The sequence below is a fragment of the Sitophilus oryzae genome, unplaced genomic scaffold (assembly GCF_002938485.1).
Source record: "Sitophilus oryzae breed Bouriz unplaced genomic scaffold, Soryzae_2.0 scaffold_557_pilon_pilon, whole genome shotgun sequence".
Taxonomy (NCBI): domain Eukaryota; kingdom Metazoa; phylum Arthropoda; class Insecta; order Coleoptera; family Curculionidae; genus Sitophilus; species Sitophilus oryzae.
In genome coordinates, this window is record NW_022147148.1 from 699603 (window position 1) to 721357 (window position 21755).

General features: G+C 32.9%; 1 protein-coding gene across 4 annotated transcripts in view; it reads right to left on the bottom strand.

Annotated features, from left to right (window-relative positions):
- LOC115887253 (protein SERAC1) overlaps nucleotides 1-21755 on the bottom strand; it is a 160550-nt gene that overhangs the window by 70254 nt on the left and 68541 nt on the right. The gene's annotated exons all lie outside the window — the stretch shown is intronic.

The window sequence follows — 21755 nt, forward strand, 5'->3', positions numbered from 1 at the left end:
TGTCAAAAAACTCTCAGACACCCAATTTTCATCCAAATATTGATGTTACTTCAGAAATTATTTGGAAAAAATCGAAATAAAAATGAAACTTCTACACCCTGTATCTCTGAAACTAAGCATTTTAGGACATACATTTATACGAAATTTTTAAATACGAAGTTTAAAAATTACGAAGTTTCCGGAATACAGTTCGGACCACCCTGTATAATATAGTAGATATTTTTAGTAAACAGTTGTAAAACTTATTTTTTATTGCACCCCTTTAGAATTTCACTCAGTTTATTTGAATATTACATGACATATTTTTCACATGTTTAAAATTTGAAAGCCCGATTCATATGCAAAATTATTATCTATTGTATGCATAATTTCATTATTTGTTAAATATGGTATTGTCTATCCTTTAAAAAAAACTGTCTCTACATTGTGTATTTCTTATTTTAAATCTTATGCCTTTGCTTACGTTTACTAAGTGCATTTATTTTAAAATCATGTAAAGATACGTACACATTTTCATAAAGTCAACTTTTTGAATATCATAAAAAATACAATAGTGTCATATGAATGCACAGGATTATGTAAACCAGATGAGGTATTAAGATATTGAAATTTTAATTAATATAAGAAATTAATAATTAATCACGAATACTAACTAATTTCTTTTGTTTATAATTTCCTGTGATAAAGATTGTTTGCAGATGTGTTTTTCCCTGTCATAATTGGTTGATGATGATATCTTTACCGATATGTTTGGAACCATAGCCTATCTTTACCAAGCCTGTCGACTTACATATTTGAATGAAAGTTAAGCCGGGACCCCATTATGTCACACGCCACACCACGTCACGCTATCCCACGTGAGCCCACGTGTGGCGACGTGGGAAAGAGTGTACACATGAGAACAGGGAGAGACGAATCGCCCATCATACGTGTAATAGCGTGGGGTGGCGTGAGCCCTAGTGTGTACGCAACACATACAAGTGGAAAAAACATACGTACAGATCTTTATGACGTGGGTGGTATGACGTAGCGTGGCGTGGCATGTGGCCTAATGGGGGCCCGGCATTAGTGTATACAGGGTGGTCCGAACTGTAATCCGGAAACTTCGGCAACATGTTTTACAGATAAAAATAAGTAAAAAAGTTCGTATAAATGTATGCCCTAAAATGCTTAGTTTTGGAGATACGGGGTGTAGAAGTTTCATTTTTATTTCGATTTTTTCCAAATAATTTCTGAAGTAACGTCAATATTTGGATGAAAATTGGTGTTTGGGAGGTTTTTGACATGAAAAATTTGATTTCGATGTCAATATGGCTCCTACTTGTAGAGGGTGCCACCTACGTATTTTTTAACTAGTTTGAAGAGTAATAACTTTTCGTCCGTAACTGTATAAAACTAGCTAGTTAAAAAATATACATTTAGGACGCTTTTTACGTAAAAAAGTCTCTTGGTAAAAATCGCTACGATTGATGGTTCTCGAGATTAGTTACGCGACTAAAATCATAAATTTGAAATGTTTTTATGCCAAAAGTTCAACAGAAACTGTTTTATCATCATTTTTTAGAAGAAACATTTATGATTAGTTTAAAAAAACAAAAAGTTCCCAAATTTCTCATTTTTTAGTCAATAATGACATGTATTGACTATTTTCATTGTAAATATCTTGAGAACGGTTGCTCGTAGCGATTTTTACCAAGAGACATTTTTTTACCTAGAAAATCACGGAAATGTATATTTTTTCACTCAGTAATTTTATACAGGTACGGACAAAAAGTTATTACTCCTCAAAACAGTTAAAAGACATGTAGGTGGCGCCCCCTACAAATAGGAGTCATATTGACATCAAAATCAAATTTCTCATCTCAAAAAACTACCAGACACCAATTTTCATCCAAATATTGACGTTACTTCAGAAATTATTTGTAAAAAATCGAAATAAAGATGAAACTTCTACACCCTGTATCTCCGAAACTACGCATTTTAGGACATACATTTATATGAACTTTTTTGCTTATTTTTATCAGTAAAATATGCTGCCGAAGTTTCCGTAATACAGTTCGGACCACCCTGTATAACTACATATTCGCTAATCTTTTTTATGTAACAATTTAAGTCCTGAGCTCCATTCAAACTTAACTTCTTTCTCTTTCTTTCTAAATATGTATTATTAAAAGGTCGATCCTGGCGTAAGTTCTGACTACTAGCACAACCTATTCATTCTATAGCCAGTCGACTTCGCTAGTTTTTTAGTACCCGCATTTCACTTGCCGTGCTTGTTCTCGTACACATGCAGGCTGTCAGAGCGCCAGTGTCGATAGGCAATTTTTATAAGAACTTCAATGCAACTCAGAATCCGACTTGTTACTATTGTTCCTACTCTGGGTACCCGCTCACTAAGGGATAGAAGGCAATGAAAAAGCAAACGATCTAGCTAGAAAAGGAGCGAATATTCCACCAACTGGACCAGAATCGTTCTGCTTTCCAAGTGGAAACTGAAGAGCCTGGAAGATTGCATCTGTAACCTGGAATGGGAATCCTCCCACGGTCTAAGACACTCAAAATAGTTCCTCAGAACTTACGACCGAGAAAAATCAAACATTTTCCTTGATTTAAGTAAAAATAATCCTCGGATTGTCACCTCAGTAGAATGAAGCTAAGAAACAATGGCGAAAGTAGATTCTGTGGGGCAAACTCATGGGAGTTATTACTAAGTGTGTCGAGACGACAACCGTTCGTACCATAAATTTTGGTACGGCTGATGTCGAAGATGGAGAGCCGTCTCTAATATAACTCGTTATAACTCAAAAAAGGGGAACACACACTACATCTGTTAGGTCGCGGTGATTAACCCCCTCTTAAATATTCTACATTCTAGTAGTGTTGGGTTTCCAATATTCCAATTCTTCGGGAATTCCAATAATCGAATGATCATCCGAGGAACCATCGATCATAACATTTTCTTTGTATATAATATATAAATTTATTATTACTTTCTTTTAATTCTATAAATAAAATAGAGTGTGTTGCATACAAGAAATTTTATTTTACATCAGGGCATGTATGAAATATTGGAAACCGAAGTTATGGCCACGATCCACGATGGTTTTTGCAGTTCTCAGTTTACAACACAACTTTTTAAGTTTAAATGTCACTTTTTCACACTTCAAGGGTTTTGTAAATAAAATTTAAATTAAACTCACAACATAGTAATAATTACTGTGAAAATGGACGCTTTAAACACTTTTCGGTACTTGTTCAATGAGGGCGGTTTAAATTTTGAAAGATTTTATAATTTTTGAAGATTCTGACTTTGACAAGAGAAAATTATTTCTGTTCTTGTTAGCGGTTGCTCTTAGCAACCGCTATATAGGAGCGCAGATCGCGTACAATGGTCGCGATCCAAAATAATTATATATTTTGGTGGGTATTCCAATCTAAACTTATTTCCTTGGAACTTAAGTGAATGATTGTTTGGTACAGGTATTCTCTGGGTACAGGTATGTTTCTTGTAGACTGATTTGACAATAAAGACAATCTCAGTCCAAGAAGATATGTCATTTGAAATGTGTATAGGTATTCCGTGAGAGAAAGATCTTCTAGAAAATGTCATGTAAAATATGTACCGTATGATCGAGAAAAAACGGCGTCAGCGATGGCTATGGAATGAAGATCGCTGTCATTTTAAATGTAAATTTATATGGGAAATGTCATTGATGTTCATTTCCCAGCCAACTGGACGCCGTTTTTTTTCGATCATACGGTATTTATTAATATCTATTTTCAACTGAATTTCGTATTTCTCCAGCAATAAATTCGTTTGAAACATTCATAATATTGTAACTGTTGATTAAATACGTTCGTAACAAATACGTATATATTTATCATAATCATTGGAGTGTAACTGGCGATCATCTTTCACCATACGTTCCTTTTTTATATAATATTTCTGTAAACTGGTGTAACGAATGTTTGACAACACAAGTACCATTTTAAATAAAAAAAAAACATTCTCTATTACGCAGTAAAGAAAAGAAAACAAACAGTTTTAAGGAAATATCTATTATATCGTTTGTTTAAAAAAGTTAAAATACTTTTTTTCTATAGCAACTGTTAAAATTGCCTTATATCTATCAAAAATAGTAGATAAAATAGTACTTTAACCGCAAGGGTAGATTAAATGATACTTTAACAGCGAGGATAGGTTAAAAGCTTTATTTCTTTTCGCACGTTTTTTAATTGCTTCCATTTTTTGAAAATGTTTGTATTCCTTTTCATAAGTTATTCGGGATTTAAATGGAAGTAGTTTGGATATGGCGTTTGTCGCCTCAGACTGAATATCTGTTGATAATTTACTTATTTCGTTTTGAGCCATTTCTGGCTCTAATTCAATCAGCAATCGACACGAAAGAGAACTAAAAAATATTGACCACAAAACATCCCCCTTTAGAACTTCGTCTATCATGTTAAGAAATGAAAGTAAATAATAAAGCGCCTCTCGTGTTTGTTCGCACTCAAAAAATTTCAATTAATGCCCATTAGCGTAACTAGCAATTTATCCTGGGGGGGGGGGGTTGAGCACAGGGGGGACCTAGCACTTTTGGTTTTTAAAAATGAAAAATAATTTTAAAAATACATTTTTTGAATAAAACGTTTACATGAATTTCTCTATCAATAAACCAGTAATTTCATAGACTTGGTTATAAAACCGTGTTCCCGTAGATTACTTAAATACCTACAAATTTTCTAAAAAAAACTAAAAATTAACACATTTTTTGAACACAACAAAATAATATTAACTAAACAAAATTAGAAAACGTCATTTTTACTGCATCACAAGCAAATAAAAATTAATACGTAGCCAACAGTCATAATTCAGGATTTCTCTGGGGGGTGCACAGCAGTACCGGGGGGGAGGGGCCCGGCACCCCCTGGCACCCCTGTAGTTACGCCAATGTTAATGCCTGTATATATTTTTAATATATTTTTTAAATTTACATTTTTTTAATTGTAAAGTAATATATTACATTTAAATGGAATATATTACAAAACAATTATGTCAATTACAGGATTACAAGTTTGTTTTCTAACATTTTTTAAATAAAACGAATTATAAAATTTTAATATATGTATATTTGTTCGTAGGTATGAAAAAAGTAAAATATAAAATGGACAAACGCTTACTTACATTGCAATAAAACTTCCACTTTTAGTTTTGCAATTCAAACGCAATATTTCTTATTTCACAAATAAAAATATCCGACAACACTAAAATCAATGAAACTTCCGCGGCTGACAACGAAAACTGAAAAATATAATGGCACTTTTTGTTTTTGACCTGCATATCAACATTATGCTGTACTATTATGTGTTTTGTTGTTGAAATAATATAAAATATCTAATAACTTGTAAATTTTAATATTTTAACATTTATCAAGATGACATTTTAGACGGCAACTGACCTATATGTCATAATATTTGAATCTTAAATATGTATGTAATATAATTTAAATTACTATAATGCAACTTTATACTAAGAAAACATTTATACATTCACAAAATACAACAAAGTCTAATAATATAGTTTGAAAACAATGAATATTGAATTAAAATTGAAAAAGTTAAGCGCGACCCCTTGTGTCAAAATTAGATTATTAAATTTACGCAATTTTTACACTATTTGATTACCAGTGGCGCCTCTAGTGTTTCTTCGGATTCTAAAAAAAATGTTCTAAACTGACAAGTAAAGAGACAGCTTTATTTGTTTGTCAAATTACATAGAAACCAACGCCAACCCAGCACAATATTTTTTCTTCTTGTAATAAATTCCTTGAAATAATAATTTCTGAATATTTTTTAAAACGTAACTCGCTATGGAAAAAACTATTGTTTTATACACGACGATAAAATTGCATTATCGTCTCCCGAACTTAATTCACTCGATCCCCTTCGTGAATTAATCTTTTCGGTCGACGATAAAATACCATTTTATCGTCTTGTATAAAACATAACTATAAAAAATAGACACATATGTTTTAACAGTTTTTTTTTAATCTAATTTAAATATGTATTTTGTGTTTTAAATTTCATTATTCTGAACATGAATAATAAACCATATGCAATTCTTTGCATTGTAAAGTAAAGAATTAATGCTGAGAGTTTTACGGACAATCACTATGGTAATGTTGCCCTAGTTAGATAAAATTATGCAATTTTGGCAAGCCGTATAAATAGTCATATTTCGTGTGATTTAGTAAACAGCGCTGGAAAATGCATATTTATATCGTATACAAGAAAATAAACCTGCTCTAAGTATCGTAATAATTTGAAACCAACTGAAAACTAAATAATTTTGAATTGAATAAAATATGTTATGTGATTAATATTTTAGGTCAAGTTGTTTTATTATTATTTTATATGAGTACTAGCGTGTACCAGCGACTTCGCTCGCGTCGAATTAATCATTTGTAATGGTGATGATAAAGCAAAGCAAGAATTTCCATTAACATACAAACTGGATAAAATTTTCTCACATTTATGTCAGCATGAGAAAAAACAATATGGCGATATTATTATATAACTTGGTAATATTTGAGGGGTAGTTTCATCTCGTTGGAATTTGACTTTCGAAAAATCCGTTTGCCAAAAATAAGCTTTTTACGTCAAGCAGTTTAAGCAGAATCGTGGTTAAGAAATACCCAACTTTTTGGAACACCTTGTATGATTTTTTAAAAAATTTCAAAATATGAAAAAAAACAAATAAATTATGCTTGTCCAAGCGTTTTCCCGAATGACTAACCGTTTTTTAAATAACAAATATTGTAATTACAGTTGAGGGTTGGAACCTTTAGTGTTACACAGCAAAATAAAAACACTAAATCACCACAATACACCAAAACACTTTTACTTTTACACTGGACACTTAGCGAAACGCGCGTCCAGTGTAAAAGTAAAAGTGTTTTGGTGTATTGTGCAAATATTGTAATATTTGAGGGGCGTTTTCACCCTCTTGGAATTTGAGATTCGAGAAACCTCTCCTTATCGAACCTCTACACCCCACAGTCAGTCCGTTTGTCAAAAATCAGCTTTAAACGTCAAGCAGTTTAAGCAGAATCGTGATTACTCAATGGTCATATTTCATGAAACACCCTCTATAAATTTATAAAAAATCTTAAAATATGTAAAACAACAAAATAAAATATACGTGTTTAAGAGTTTTTCCGAAAAACTCACCGGTTTTTAAATAAAAAATATTTTAATATTTGAGGGATAGTTTCACCCCCTTAGAATTCGTGTTTCGAAAAATCTCTTCTTATCGAACCTCTACACCTTAAAGTCAATCTGTTTTCCAAAAATCAGCTTTTTACGTTAAACGCTTTAAGCAGGATAGTGATTAATCAATGACCAGATTTCTCGCAACACCCTGTATACATTTTTAAAAAATCTTAAAATGTGTAAAAAGAAACAAAATAAAATATACGTGTTTAAGCGTTTTTTTCGGAAACTTGACCGTTAAAAATGAAACTTTCTATCTGTCAATTATATGAGGGAAAACAAAATGTTAATATTTTGGTGAAAGTTTCAACCACCCTTTGGAATATTTGCAATGAATTTAAATGAGGAGAGGACGCATCTCCTCTCCAAACTTGAGGAGATGCGTCCAGCGGGTCCAGGTAGACGTGGCAGGAGCGTGGCACGTTTAGTGGGTAGAGTGTCCTCCAGGCAGCTTAAGGAGAGATTGAGTCCCACACTCCGTACGTAAAGGTATTTTACACCTCCAAAAAAAAATGAATTTAAAGATCACTTTAAGACAGTAACGATTTACAGCAGTTTTAGCATTTAGGCTGTATTCCTTCTTCTTTTCAATGGAGTTTAATGTTGAAAAGTAGGTACTTAAAATTAATAAACTGTTAAACTCGTTAGACAGCTCAAGTGAAGATTTGCAGGTACAATATTAAAACAGATCAATAATAAATAAACAAATCTAATCAATATTTATATTTTTATAGCTTACAAAAGATTCACGATTACTTGTTGTCTTGTTTTTCGTGTTTTCTTTAAAATGTTCCTGACTTTAAGAAACAATGGCTGCATGATAAGTTTAAATTGTTCTAAAAAATAATTCTATTTAGTTAATGAAATTTATTTACCTTTACTGCCTACCTCCAATGCTTTTGGATGTAAATACAAAATATTATTACAAATTTTAGAAATTAAATGAGAATTTCACTCGAACTTCCAATATTTGCTTGATTTCTGTGACATAAATGACATTGATCACATTGATTGACAAACAAAACCAGAAAAACTAGTCTTCTCGCTCTGGTTAATTTGGTGACAGTTATAACCGATTTTTTCAGGAACCGTGTTCCGTAATAAGAAAACATTCAGGAAACGGATAGAAACGGAACATTAAACCATAACCAAGGTAGGCAACGGAATACGCCCTTAGTGTATATTGTTTTTGTAATGTCACTGTCATTGAAAAGTCATATTATTATTGTTCATTGACGTTTACTCTAGTAGAGATGGTTTTAAGTTCTAAAGTATCGGCTATTGCAGCTTTAATATTGATCATGGTAGAGATCAACTTTTAGACTTAAAACCATATCTGCTAGAGTAACTGTCCAACAGACAAAAATAATATGATTTTTCAAAGACAGTGACATTACATAAATCATAAACACTATTTTATTCAAAGATTTTATAGGTCTGTTGACTAGGGCCAAAAGCAAAGTCGTGGCTTTAAAGTAAATAATTCGAAAAAATGTTAGTGTCTCCTTCAAAAGCGAGTATCTGCAAAAAAAATAAAGCCATTGAGATGAATAAAAAAACAAACTATCGAGAAAAGATACACTTAGATGATAAAGTGATTTTCAAATTCCTTGCTTTGTTAAAGTACTCCATTGCTTTGTCCATATAAAGTGTTTCAAACATTCACCAAAATATCATCATTTTGTTTTTCCTTGTATAATTGACAGATGGCAACTTTCAGTTTTAATTTAGAAAGATATACTAAAAAGTCAAATAATTTAGCTACAAATTGCTTAAAAAATCATCAAAATCGGTCGACTAGAACACACGTTGTTACGTTTTTCGTCGGTTCCGTGTGGATAGAAAGTCACAATTTATTTAAACACAATTTATTCTACACTAAGTAACAAAAACAATAACGATAAAAGACTTAAAGAACTATTTACAAACTATTTATAACTATTCATCTAGAAAGAATTTATTTTGAATTTAGCGCGGCAACTGTACTGTCTATTTGTTTCTGTCCTCCTTAGGCTACACTTAAAAAGAGGCCAAGGCGTCGGCTTATATACCCACAGCTTTGCCACAGCTAAACAGTTCTCGAATAATCCGTTAGACGTTAAATCATTAGGTGCATAGAGAAGGTTCAGAATGTTCTCGTATGTACTCCTCCATTCCAGTGGAACTCGATTGTTCTCGAACGTTCGAATGAATCATTACGGTGTCTATTCTTTAATGCGATATTAAGGTAATATGGGGGCGGGACATATTAGTTAGTTAGGTTATGCCGAGTCCACACGGGTCCGCAACAATTTAAAACTTTAAAATACACGATCATTTTAAGGTGCCCGTTTTTCGTGCCGGTGAGGGTATTATAGGTACATATGCCAAACATTTTCTTGCATCAGAAATACTGCAAGTTATAATCCTACTTAAGAGTCTATTACGCTGTATTTTCGGGTCAGTCTTAGCCCACGGCCACACAGAAAGCGTTTTTTGCGTTTTTAGCGTGAAGCGTCTTTAGCGACTAAAACAAAATAACAGGATTATGTAGGAGTGGCCCCACCAAAAGCGTGTAGCGTTCGGCGGGTCTCGCAAAAAACGCAAATGAAAACAAATCAGTTTGTTTTCTGTAGCGTCTTTAGCGTTGTCTAAGATGAGATCCCGTCATTGGCGGATGTTATATTTAATAATACAATAAAAATAAATTAAATAGTATGCATTTTTTTCATTTTAGGGTATTATCTAAAAATATTTTTATAAAGAGCATCTACTGTTTAGGGAGATTCTATTAAATTCAAAAATTTGAAGGAAATGTTTGAAAAAGTGTAGTTTGAAATGTTGAAAAAGTAATAAATTAAAGAAATATTTTCTTACGCGCAAAAAATAGTTTTTTACGTGTAACAAATACTTTTTTACACGAAAAAAATATTTTTTTGCGTAACAAAGGGTTTTTTACCAGAACCAATAAGTTTTTGACGCGTAAAAAAATATTTTTTTACGGATAACAAATAGTTTTTTACACGCAAATATTTTTTTTTGGGGTAATTTTTTTTTTACCGGAAAAAATAAATTTTGACCCGTAAAAATTAGTTTTTACGTGTAACAAATAGTTTTTTACACGTAAAAAATATTTTTTTTTGCGTAAGAAAGGTTTTCTACCAGAAACAATAAGTTTTTGACGCGTAAAAAAAGAGTTTTTTACGTGTAACAAATAGATTTTTACACGTAACAAATAGTTTTCTACCAGTAACAAATAGTTTTATACGCGTAAAAAATAGTTTTCTACCAGTAACAAATAGTTTTATACGCGTAAAATATAGTTTGTTACGTGTAACAGTTTTATTCGGGAAAATAATAAAAATAGTTTTTTACGTGTAACAAATGTTTTTTTACGCGTAATAATTTGATTCACTTTTACAAAATTTGTATTAAAATATCAATATTTTTGATAAACACGGAGACTGCTCACAAATACACGTCGCGTCACTACGTATTTCTAAGCCCTTAACACGTTTCGTTACAACGAGCTCGTGTGTCAGGGCCGTCTCACTAGCTCGTATGTCACGGCCTTGAATTTTTACTCCCAGCGCGCGTTTCACTCCAAAATATAAATCATGTCCTAAAATTGCATTAGCAACTAGAGATATTTACTATTCTGTTATATAATTATAATTATTTATTATATTATAATTATAACAAGTACTAACCACAACACTACAACATAAAAAAACTATACACATATAAACTAAAATTCGTAAAATAAATGGCAAATAATAATTATTATTTTTACACACACCACTGGCACTAGCAGTAGATTGTGTTTGTCTCCGAATATAAGCCCCGGCCCGTCCACAATTCAATCCCAGCATCTTTTATCTTCGTCTCTTCAACGCTAACGGCGCCGATCTCGCCTATCTCTTTCTCACAGGATTGATTGTTGGACGGACCGGGAATCCACGAGCTTGCGACGTTATTAATTGACATCTTGATAGAAACTGCAAACCTGTCGCGTCTTTTGCGTGTTTTTAATGGACACAAATAAAAAAAAACGCTTCAAACGGTAAAATCGCAAAAAGCGCTTGAGACGCAAAAAACGCAAAACGCTTAAAACGCTTTCTGTGTGGCCGTGGACTTAGGGGTCGGGGTAAAGCAGGTGTGTGGCCGAAGGAAACATATATTTTATTTTAAAAATCTGCCTAAGGCTTAGCCCGATCCTGTCGTGTTAAGCTACACCCAAAATGTCAAACACATGTGCTTTGATTAAAGCTTCATTAATGTTTGTAGAGCTTCAGCATTTGCCATAAAATAGCGAGCAATTTGTTACAAAACCATATTAATTATATATCACTGTAATCATAAAACTTCAATCTATTTTCGTATTGTAACGGAATTTTAAACTATGTCTTTATTTTCGAGAAAATTTAGTCCAAACATAAGGAATATTTTCTTGATGTTTGACCATGAAAATCTTAAAAATAAAAAATTTGTCTAAAAATGTGCTACAATACGGATATAGTAAAATTCTTTATCTTTAATTTCCTTCTTCATTTATGTAAAAATGCGTAGCCAGTTTACATAAAACATAAAACGTTAAATGCCGAACACTTATTTTGCTACTTTTTCGGACTATTGAAATGGACTCTTAAAGCAAAGTTTTTCAGTACACTTTGCGGAATGTATTCGGCATATTTCGGAACAAATAATACATTTGAATTACTGAATTTATTCCAAGTTAGTGAGTCGCATTCTATAGAGATTTTTTTATAATAGTGTAATACAAATAAACCGTTTTGTAATGCGTTAAGCCCCATACTCACTATACGCTGATTCGTCGATGCGTCGATGCTTTTCGCCATTCAATACCCGCTATTTGTTAATGTTCCGATTTGATGCGTCGATGATTCGATGCTCGCATAATGGCTTTGATGTGGTTCGACGATGCGATTGGTTAGTTCATTTGGAAATTAGTCCATTGTGTTCGTGACTTCTCTTTGAACAGCGGCTCAACGCATTGCATCGTCGCATCAAATCGACGCATCAACGTATAGTGACTATGTGGTTACTAGACAAACTGGCGAACCGCAGGAACGCCTACCTACTGAGTATGGAGCTTTCCTATATTTTTATGTAAATATTCATGTGTTACGTATTTTTAGAATCATAGATGCGGAGTGTTTGTCAGATCAGTTGGAAATAAAATAAGTTTAAAATAAATTGATTTAAAATGCTTGTTTCGAGCCATAATAGAGAATTAATAATCGATAAGAATGCATGTACCACTTTGCATTAAATTGAGTTCAATTTATTTGTACATGGAAGATTAAAAATATATTGATTAATTATTTTTATTTAAACATTTGCAGCATTTGTATGATCGAAAAAAAACGGCGCCCAGTTAGGTTGGAAATGACGATCGATGACATTCCTCATATAATTTTAAATATAAAATGACAGGGTGATACCGTTTTTTTTCGATCATATTGTATTACAAGCATAATATATTTAATTTTCAATGTTCGTATCGCTCATTTTTCAACACACATTGGCTTAATAAATTTAATATTATGACACTAGCTGACTCGGGTAATTTTGTATCGCCTTAAGATTGATTCTCACTATATCTTCCATTTCCATTCCATATCCATTCCATATCCGTTCCGTATTTTTTATTGTATTGACGCTATACGTAAGCTTCCGTTCCGTATCAGTTCTATACTTTTTGTAGAATTTATATCATTACGAAAGTTTTATTTTAAAAATTTGTATCTTTTGAAAAAGGTAATAGATTTAATTAAGAGGTGAAAGAATAAATAAATATCAGCAGAATGTTAACAGAGCTAGTATAAACTAGGGTTTCTGGAATCGGAGCCGTTTGTCGGAACCGGGAATGTCGGCACCACGCCTCTAAGGAACCGGGATTTCCCGGTTTTTCGGTACTTTCGGTACTGGCTAGTTTTTTGTTCAATGACGGCACATTTCATCAATCAGAAAACAAGGGATGATTTTCAAAAATAAAATAGATAGAAGTATGTGTTTTTTAATGAAAATAATTATTAAAAAATCAGTCAAAAAATGCAAATTCCTATAAAAACAACATAAAATATAACTAATAAATTTAGCAGCACTATTTATTTGATAAGAGTTTGATTTCGACCGCTGGAAAGTATCAATGAACTTTCGCATGTAACAAAATATTTTTTTAATCAGTAAAAAAAAATTCGGTACCGAAAGAACCGGGAATTTTTATTTCTAGTCCCGGTGAAAATCATGATACTTTCGAGACCGGGATTTCCCGGTTCTGAAGCCTAATCAACACAAATGAACACAAGTGAAGGAAAAACGAAAAAAAAAATAGAAAACTTAAAATTTACACCAAACAACATAAACCAACTTATAACTAAAAAAAAATTTCAATTAAAAATGCAAATGTCTATAAAAACATAACATAAAAAATATAACTAATATATTGAGCAACATAATACTTAATAATAAAATAACATATCTAAACTTCAATAATTGTTAATAAGCATTATAGAAACTTCAAAAGAACTTCAGAAGTAAGAACAATAAGAGATAACATCACTATTTATTTAGAAGAGTTTGATTTCGACCGCTAGAAAGTACAATGAATTTTCGCATGTAACCGGCACCGAAAGTACCGAAAGAACTGGGAATTTTTATTTCGAGTCCCGGTTCTTTGACGTCTCAAAAGAACCGGGAATTCTCCGAATTCCTGGTACTTTCGGTAAAAAACTGATTGTTCTACTCATTTAAATGATATAATATTTAATGTAAACGGAATGGAAACGAAAGGTAGCTGATACGGAAGGTATAGTGATAATCAACCTTTACATTGAAGTGAAGTGAAATATGGAATTATTGTATTAAAACTAAAAGAGTTTCGGACTTCCATTGTCTTTATTTATTTTGCTTACACAACGTTTCGGTCAGAAGTGTCACTGACCGTTATCAAGTGTTCACACTTCTTACGTTCACATCAAATCACACTGTAAATACTTCTAACCGAAACGTTGTGTAAGCAAAATAAATAAATACAATGGAAGTCCGAAAGTCTTTTAGTTTTAATACTGAATCATTGTCTACCACATTCAAAGTATAACGATGGAATGATTGATTCCAGACTTCACTTTGCTAAATTTTTATCAAAGCCACCTATAGGCCAGTCGTTTAAGACATCCCAGATCGCAAACGGGACTGTATCTACGATTTTTTTATATATTGTTAGGACCCATGAGACTAAGTTATGCCCAATTTTGCAACCCTCAAAACCCTTTGCTACTCCGGTATACTCAAAAAAACCCAAAATTTTGGTACTTATTTCAGTTTTTTGAAAAAAACTATGTTAAGACAGCATTTTTCAAATTTAATTGTTCTATACTTTTATAAAGTCAACTAAATTTCCTATAATTTAAGCCCAACCCGAACCCTCTAGGCCAATTGTTCAAATACAGCCAATCAAATATCGGCAATTTTTTTGAAAAACTAAAAATTTATGAGTACGGTCACATTCCAAAACACGTATCGGGTAAACTAATGGCTCTAGAGAAAAATCATGAGAAATAGAGTTGTAGAGAATTTATTCAGCTTTAATTTGACGTAGGAATGAGGCCGCTAGACGTCGTATTTTGCTCAAAAACCAAAATATAGTAAAACATCGAAGTTTGGGGGGTATCATGAAAACATATTTTATTAAACGTAATTAAAAATAAACAACATTAATATAATATGTATAAATTATAAAATATAATACAAAAACCCTACTTTACTTGGCCCTCTTAGAAGGACCGGGCCCCATTCATTCCGGATCAGTCGGAGAAGGGAGAGGAGGAGGAGGAAGGACATTCTCTGACGATGGAGGTGGGTCCTCCAATGTTAAATCGTCTAATTCCTCGTTCTCCTCATCCAAGATGATGCGAGCAACGTTGCTGCAGCTTCGCCCTTGGTAAAAGGAAAAGAGGATGGAGCACTTCAGTCCTGCTTTTCTGCAAGTGCAGGATCCTATGCAGCCTTTCTTGCATTTGCAAGCAACCATCTTAAGCAGGTTTTGAGGGGCGGGCTCTGCACGCATAGTTATTGCCATAAGCCCCTGTTGACTGGTGGTCCATCCCCAGTCGGATGGATTTTTCTCGACCTCCAATCATTTTTGGACCTGGTGGTAGGTTCTCCAGAAATTATATTTGGCAGTTTCTGTAGTTGGGGGGAGGCGGGCAAGGTTTATTTTGGCCATTCCTGCCGATTTTACGAATGCCAAGTATCGCATGCTGTTCAGCGTGCCCTGATTCCCTCCATAGAGGTTCAACAAAATCTTCTAGCCAGCATTTCCTACTTCTTCCTGCGTCGAGTTTGGGTCAAAGAAAATGGTGGCGAGGTCTATCCAGTGGGGATTTTTTTGTAGACATTCGCACAACTTCATTTTGCCTTGCCAGAAAAGAGCAGAAGTGGTGTCACACCCACTGATTGCATGCAGAAACAAAACCATCTCTCCTGGAAGCTGCATTTTTCCACTTAAGAAAGAATTTGCCTCATATTGAGCGCACTCAGATCCACCTCTACCGTCTTTCTGGAAATAGACGTTTGTTTGTCCACAGCTGAAGCCATTTAGGAGGACCAGTAAATCAACATCCTCCCCCTGATAAAAACTTGGTCGTACGATGAAATCTTGGAGAGGGCAGTTCTCAGTATCTCAGCATCGGCGTCTTCTAGTGATTGATGTACCTCGATACCCTCTCTCCCAAATTCGGTACACATCATGGTGATCAGTCGGCGTTTGTACGATTCATTTGAGAACACTTTTGCTTGAGGCACTTTGATGAATGTCGCTTCATCAAACAAAATGTCACCACAGGAAAGAGAAGCAGATCGCCGCAGACGTTCAGCTGATTTAGTGTTTTTCATAGCCGCATCTTGTGGGTATTCATCAAAAACCACTGCAACATTTTACCAAAGTTGTTTAAAACGTAGCTGACGTATCCAACCACAATATCTCTGACTGAATGATTTCGATGCAAGACTACCTTGTGCAGGAGGTAACCACCATCGACCACTGTGAACGCCTTGTTTCCTGGGATAATGTTTTTAGCGAGCGGTGTAAATGCTGAATAGAAGGAAGATTTAGTACCCTTGCGCATTCCTTCTTCAGTGAACAATTTTTTTGTTTTTGAGGAAAATGCGACACCTAGCGGCCTTATTCTTACATCAAATTAAAGCTGAATAAATTCTCTACAACTTTATTCCTTATGACTTTTCTCTAGAGCCATTAGTTTAGGCGATACGTGCTTTGGAATGTGACCGTACTCATACATTTTTAGTTTTTCAAAAAATAGCCGATATTTGATTGGCTGTATTTTGACAACGAATTGGCCTAGAGGGTTCGGGTTGGGCTTAAATTGTAGAAAATTTAGTTGACTTTATAAAAGTATAGAACAATTAAATTTAAAAAATACTTTCTAACATAGTTTTTTGAAAAAAACTTAAATAAGTACCAAAATTTTGGGTTTTTTGAGTATACCGGAGTAGCAAAGGGTTTTGAGGGTTGCAAAATTGGGCATAACTTAGTCTCATGGGTCCTAACAATATATTAAAAAATGGTAGATACAGTCCCGTTTGCGATGTTAGCCTTTTTAAATGTCTTAGATGACTGGCCTACTAATGATAATTTCCCTTATATTTTATTATTGAAAGAGCCATATTAATTCAGGGAATATCTGCGATACGATTGAAAATTTAGGAACACATTAAATACAAAAAATGTTCGTTTTTCAATTCTACATCTAAAAGAAAAATAATATACGGAGTGTTTATTTAAAAAAATAAGATAGAGCATTTTAAATATCCCAATTTTGTTCACGCCATAAAAAATATCCCTGTATATGATAATGTGAGTTTTCTTTTAAGGATTTATTCTGTTGTCCTTAAGCATTAATAAAGTTAAATTAACTCCAGTTTGTAATTTGTAATCACTTTTCGGACATACTATGTTTAAAATGGATGCAGTTTTTCTTAAATTAGTTAAAAACGACTTGCTCAAAATTGTTCAAATTTGTCAAGTATTTTCAGCATACCCAGACCTTTAAATCCTTATTTATGACTTCGCTGTAAAATCAATAGGAGAGCGAATATTTGGACTTTAAAAATCTTCATGGGATTCCAATGCCCTGCATAAAAGGCTTATTAATAGTGTGATTAAAATATTTTAATTGAAAACTTATGGCTATGATTTCAATTAAAATTCATGTATGATTCTCATGTATGATTTCTAACTTATATACCTTTTTTTTTCAAACAAAACTAAAATGTAAACGTTGTATTTTATCCAATGAACAACAGTGAACATTTAAATTGGACACACTTTACCCTTTCTATAGTGTAAATGTTAAAGTTAAAAGTATATTTATAAAAATTACTTTGAAAAATACCAAGTCATTATAAGCTTGTGTTTTAAGAAATTTACCTATCTGTTTAATTCATTAATATTCATAAATCAATAATCTTAAACAGTTTAAGACTAAACTAATGATATAATAATGATATCATGAATTTTTAATAAAAACTGCACTTAATATTATTAAAAATAATGTTATTAGGAGATTATTAGTTTCTAAATTTCGGGATCGGGATCCCGTTTTGAAATGCCGGGATAAGAACCTATAGTTCCGAGATCCCGGGATTGACTAACAGAATGAGAAATTTAATTTAAGGAATACTTGCAAAAAATGCAGTCACATATATCAAAAAGAAAATGAGAAAAGAGCCTTATTAAAATAGAGTAAACAAAGTAACATTCATATTTACTAAGTAAAAAAAATACAATTATTATTCTTAAAAATAAATAAAATATAGCAAACACGAAAATATAACTTTTAGATATTGCTGCTTAGTATAAATTAACTATTAGTTATAAAATTAAAAAGTATTATACAGGGGGAGTCTTAAATAAGTGCAAATATTTTATGGGTAGTATATTTGTACCCCAGAAACACGTCTATGAGATTTATTTCGCGAAAAATAAATTTAAAAATTTGGAATTTTTCCATTTTTTTTTATTTTAGTTAAAAAATATAATATCTTGAAAATATGGCAACCTATGTAGGTAGTAGATAAAATTTACAAGAAAGAAAACGCAGAAAAGATCCAGTGGTTCTCAAAATTTAAGCAACAAATTATTTTTTTTAAATCATTTAAGATTGGGAATAAGAACGAAGATTGGGAAAAATTATAACACCGTGGTCGACCGGAATTTTTTTTCTGAAAAAAACTGATTTTCGGCTAAATGACCGAAAACTCATTTTTTCGCAAATATCTTCCAAAATATGCATGATATTTCAGACGAATTGGTGAAGGTAGTCCATTATATCCAAAAAAATGGACCAATGAAAAGGAAGAATGGACAAGGAAAAATGGACAAGAACAAAGAACAATATACTCTGAAAGAGTTGTAAGATATTGCATCAGGTCATTTTGAATTTGCATCATTGATTTCCAACTCCTCATTGATGTTTGTAACGTTTTTAGTTCGTTACATGTCTTTTTTATATATGATATATGATGTCTGGCGTATCGTCACCCGATTCCGTATCGTTCAGGCCTGATAATTTGTTACTTCTAACGTTCTCAGGTCGACAATCCTGCGCTGCTCTGTGGGCATTTATTTCCAAGGTTTCGCTCTCCGCGAGGTAACGTCACATAAATGTCACTTTTGGTCTGGCCTCTGGCCGGACGGTCGCCATCAGTCCCAGCTTTTAGACATGGTAATTTAAAGGCTGTACTAAAATGTCGTTAATGACGTCGTTGATGAGACACACTTGACGGTTTTATGAAATATAGGAATTTTATAAGGACTAACCAACGCTATCCACGCCACCAAATAACCAACTTAACCAACGCAACTAACCTTGACACTTATATAAAAAACAAATATAAATTAGTAAAAACCAACCAACCCCACCAAATAACCAACTAACCAATGAATTAACACCCTCCAAATAACCACGCTAACCAACCCGCCAAATAACTAAACCAATCCAACCAAAAAAAGTGAAACCAATGCAATAAGATCACGCTATAAGCAAAAAAAAATATAAAAATGTCTTGGTTCGGCGTGAAATTTGAACCACGGACCTTTCGGTCACGAAGCAATAGCCTCAGCCACGGAGCCACGAGCACCTGTGGCTCCGTGGCTGAGGCTATTGCAAAATGCCTATCGCTAGACATTACTTTCCGCCGACATCACTGACGTCATAATATCTATCTATTAACGGCATTTTAGTAGGCTACCGTTTAACGGCTGTTTAAGTACATCGTAATTTAAAATTTAAATCTTGCTGTCAAAATCTGAATCAGCTGCTATTTCCGAAGCTACAGGGTAGAGTTTTGGATTGGCTCAACTCAACTCGTATTTGGTGTTTGTTGGCACGTTGGTTTTCTTTTGTCCTCCAGAATGTTAAATGGAAGAAAGGACAGTTTCTTTGTTTATTATTGAGCCCTCGGAAGTATTTCGAGGGTCCAAGTTACGGACAGATGTCCAAGGTATGGATGGATGTCCAAGGTACGGGCATTATCCAAGGTCCTAGTAGTGTTCCAAGGTACGGGTAGTGTTCCAAGGTACGGACATTATCCTATGGTTGGATGCCCTATATACGGGTAGTTTTCCTATGTACGGATGTCCTATGGACGAGTGTCCCATGTAGGGATGGTTTATCTTATGTATAGAGTGCCCCAGTATGGATGTACCCGTAAGCTCCATGCTGCTTTACTCTTATTTTCAAGCCTAGCTGATAGTTACGGCTATATGGGTTCATGGTGTCCTCATCCTGGCCCCTTTTGTTGTATTGGCCAAGAGTAAAGTCGAGAGTGCATATATACAAGCCCACCTCACGCTGTTACTGTTTAAACAGGATTACTTAAAAAACAAGCAGCTAAGTTTAGATTTAAGTTCTGGTTCTTATGTTTTACATTTTCAATCTTAATAATATCGTACAGACTTTACACTTAGTGGTTAAATTACTTGTGTCAGATTAGTATTTTTAATAGATTTAGATCTTAGGTTTCATTACGAACATATCTTGTAATAGTATTACTTTCTGTATATATCTATTGCGTTATTTTAAAGATGAATAACTGAACAGATTCTAGAATCTACGGGTTGCAACATCTCAGATTTAATATCGTATAAAATTTAACAAATTAATTAAAGTAATGTTACCTTTTATACACATTTTCTATGGCCTAATCTATATGGCATTTTTCTATAGCCTTTTTCATTAAACATATTTAGTACTATTTATAACCATTACTTTCTTCGACATATAACCCACTATAATATAATTATTAAAATTTTACAATGTTATTTACCATCAAATAACATCATGTATAAATATAGTCATTAGTTTTAAGTAATATACAACTGTGTTTTCTTTCTCTGTTCATGCCTGGCGCCCAATATGTGATTTTTGATTTTTTTTTGAGTTTTTCTCGAGTGAAATACCTTATCCACGACTGCTCTCCGATGAAAAGCTGCCGTTCGCAGTGGTAGTTTTTTAAAAAACGTTATATGTTTGTTATATAAAAGGGGGAGCATCAATTTTTATTGCCTTTTCAATAAAAACGACTTCAAATAGTTTTCGTTCTTTATTCTCCAATTTTGTGTATCACTTAATATTATTAATCGTATCAACTAACTACCCATAATTTTATGTTCTATGCTTCCAGGAAGGAGTTGTCAACCTAGTTTTTGGCGCGAAATTTAAATAATTCTTACAGTTACTTATCTTTAAAGTTATTTCGCAGTTTTCTTTTGTTTACGACACGTTCCGGAAATCCCAAAAAAGTGAAAAAAAAACACTCACGAATAGTTGTTTTTTATTAAAATGTGATTAAACAATAACTTCAAACTTTCTGAGTTGCTTAAAGAGACTCTAAGAACAACCCTTTAAAAAATTTTCACAAATCAGCTATTATTAGTGAAAATATGAATAAGATTATGATTATTGTAACGATTTTTTTCTTTCACAATTTTTTTCTTTCTGCCTACTAATATGAATAAGTTTGTAAAAATCTGAAAATTTCTGGGTTAAGGAACGTTTGCCCGGTTTTTTTATTATCAGAAAATATGACAAAATTCAACAAATTCTAAAATGTGATAGCTGTTGATTCTATCTTTTAAATGAACTTTGAATCATCAAAAAATATTCAATTTTAGCCGTTATTAAACAATTTGTCCTATCAATCAATGATACGCTTATGAAAACTATCTCCGGAACGTTAAGACTTGGAGAGAAAATTCAGGGATCATCGAATATCTCAATAACTACTAATTCTACGTAAAATATGATAAGGGATTTTGTAGATAATTACCTAAGCTTTACTTTTTATCCCAAGAAAAATTTTGTAAAATGCATTTTTTGCCAGATATTTGCGAAAAACTGATTTTTCGGCCATTTGGGTCATTTTTTCGGCCAAATTTTTTCGGCCGAGCAATTTGT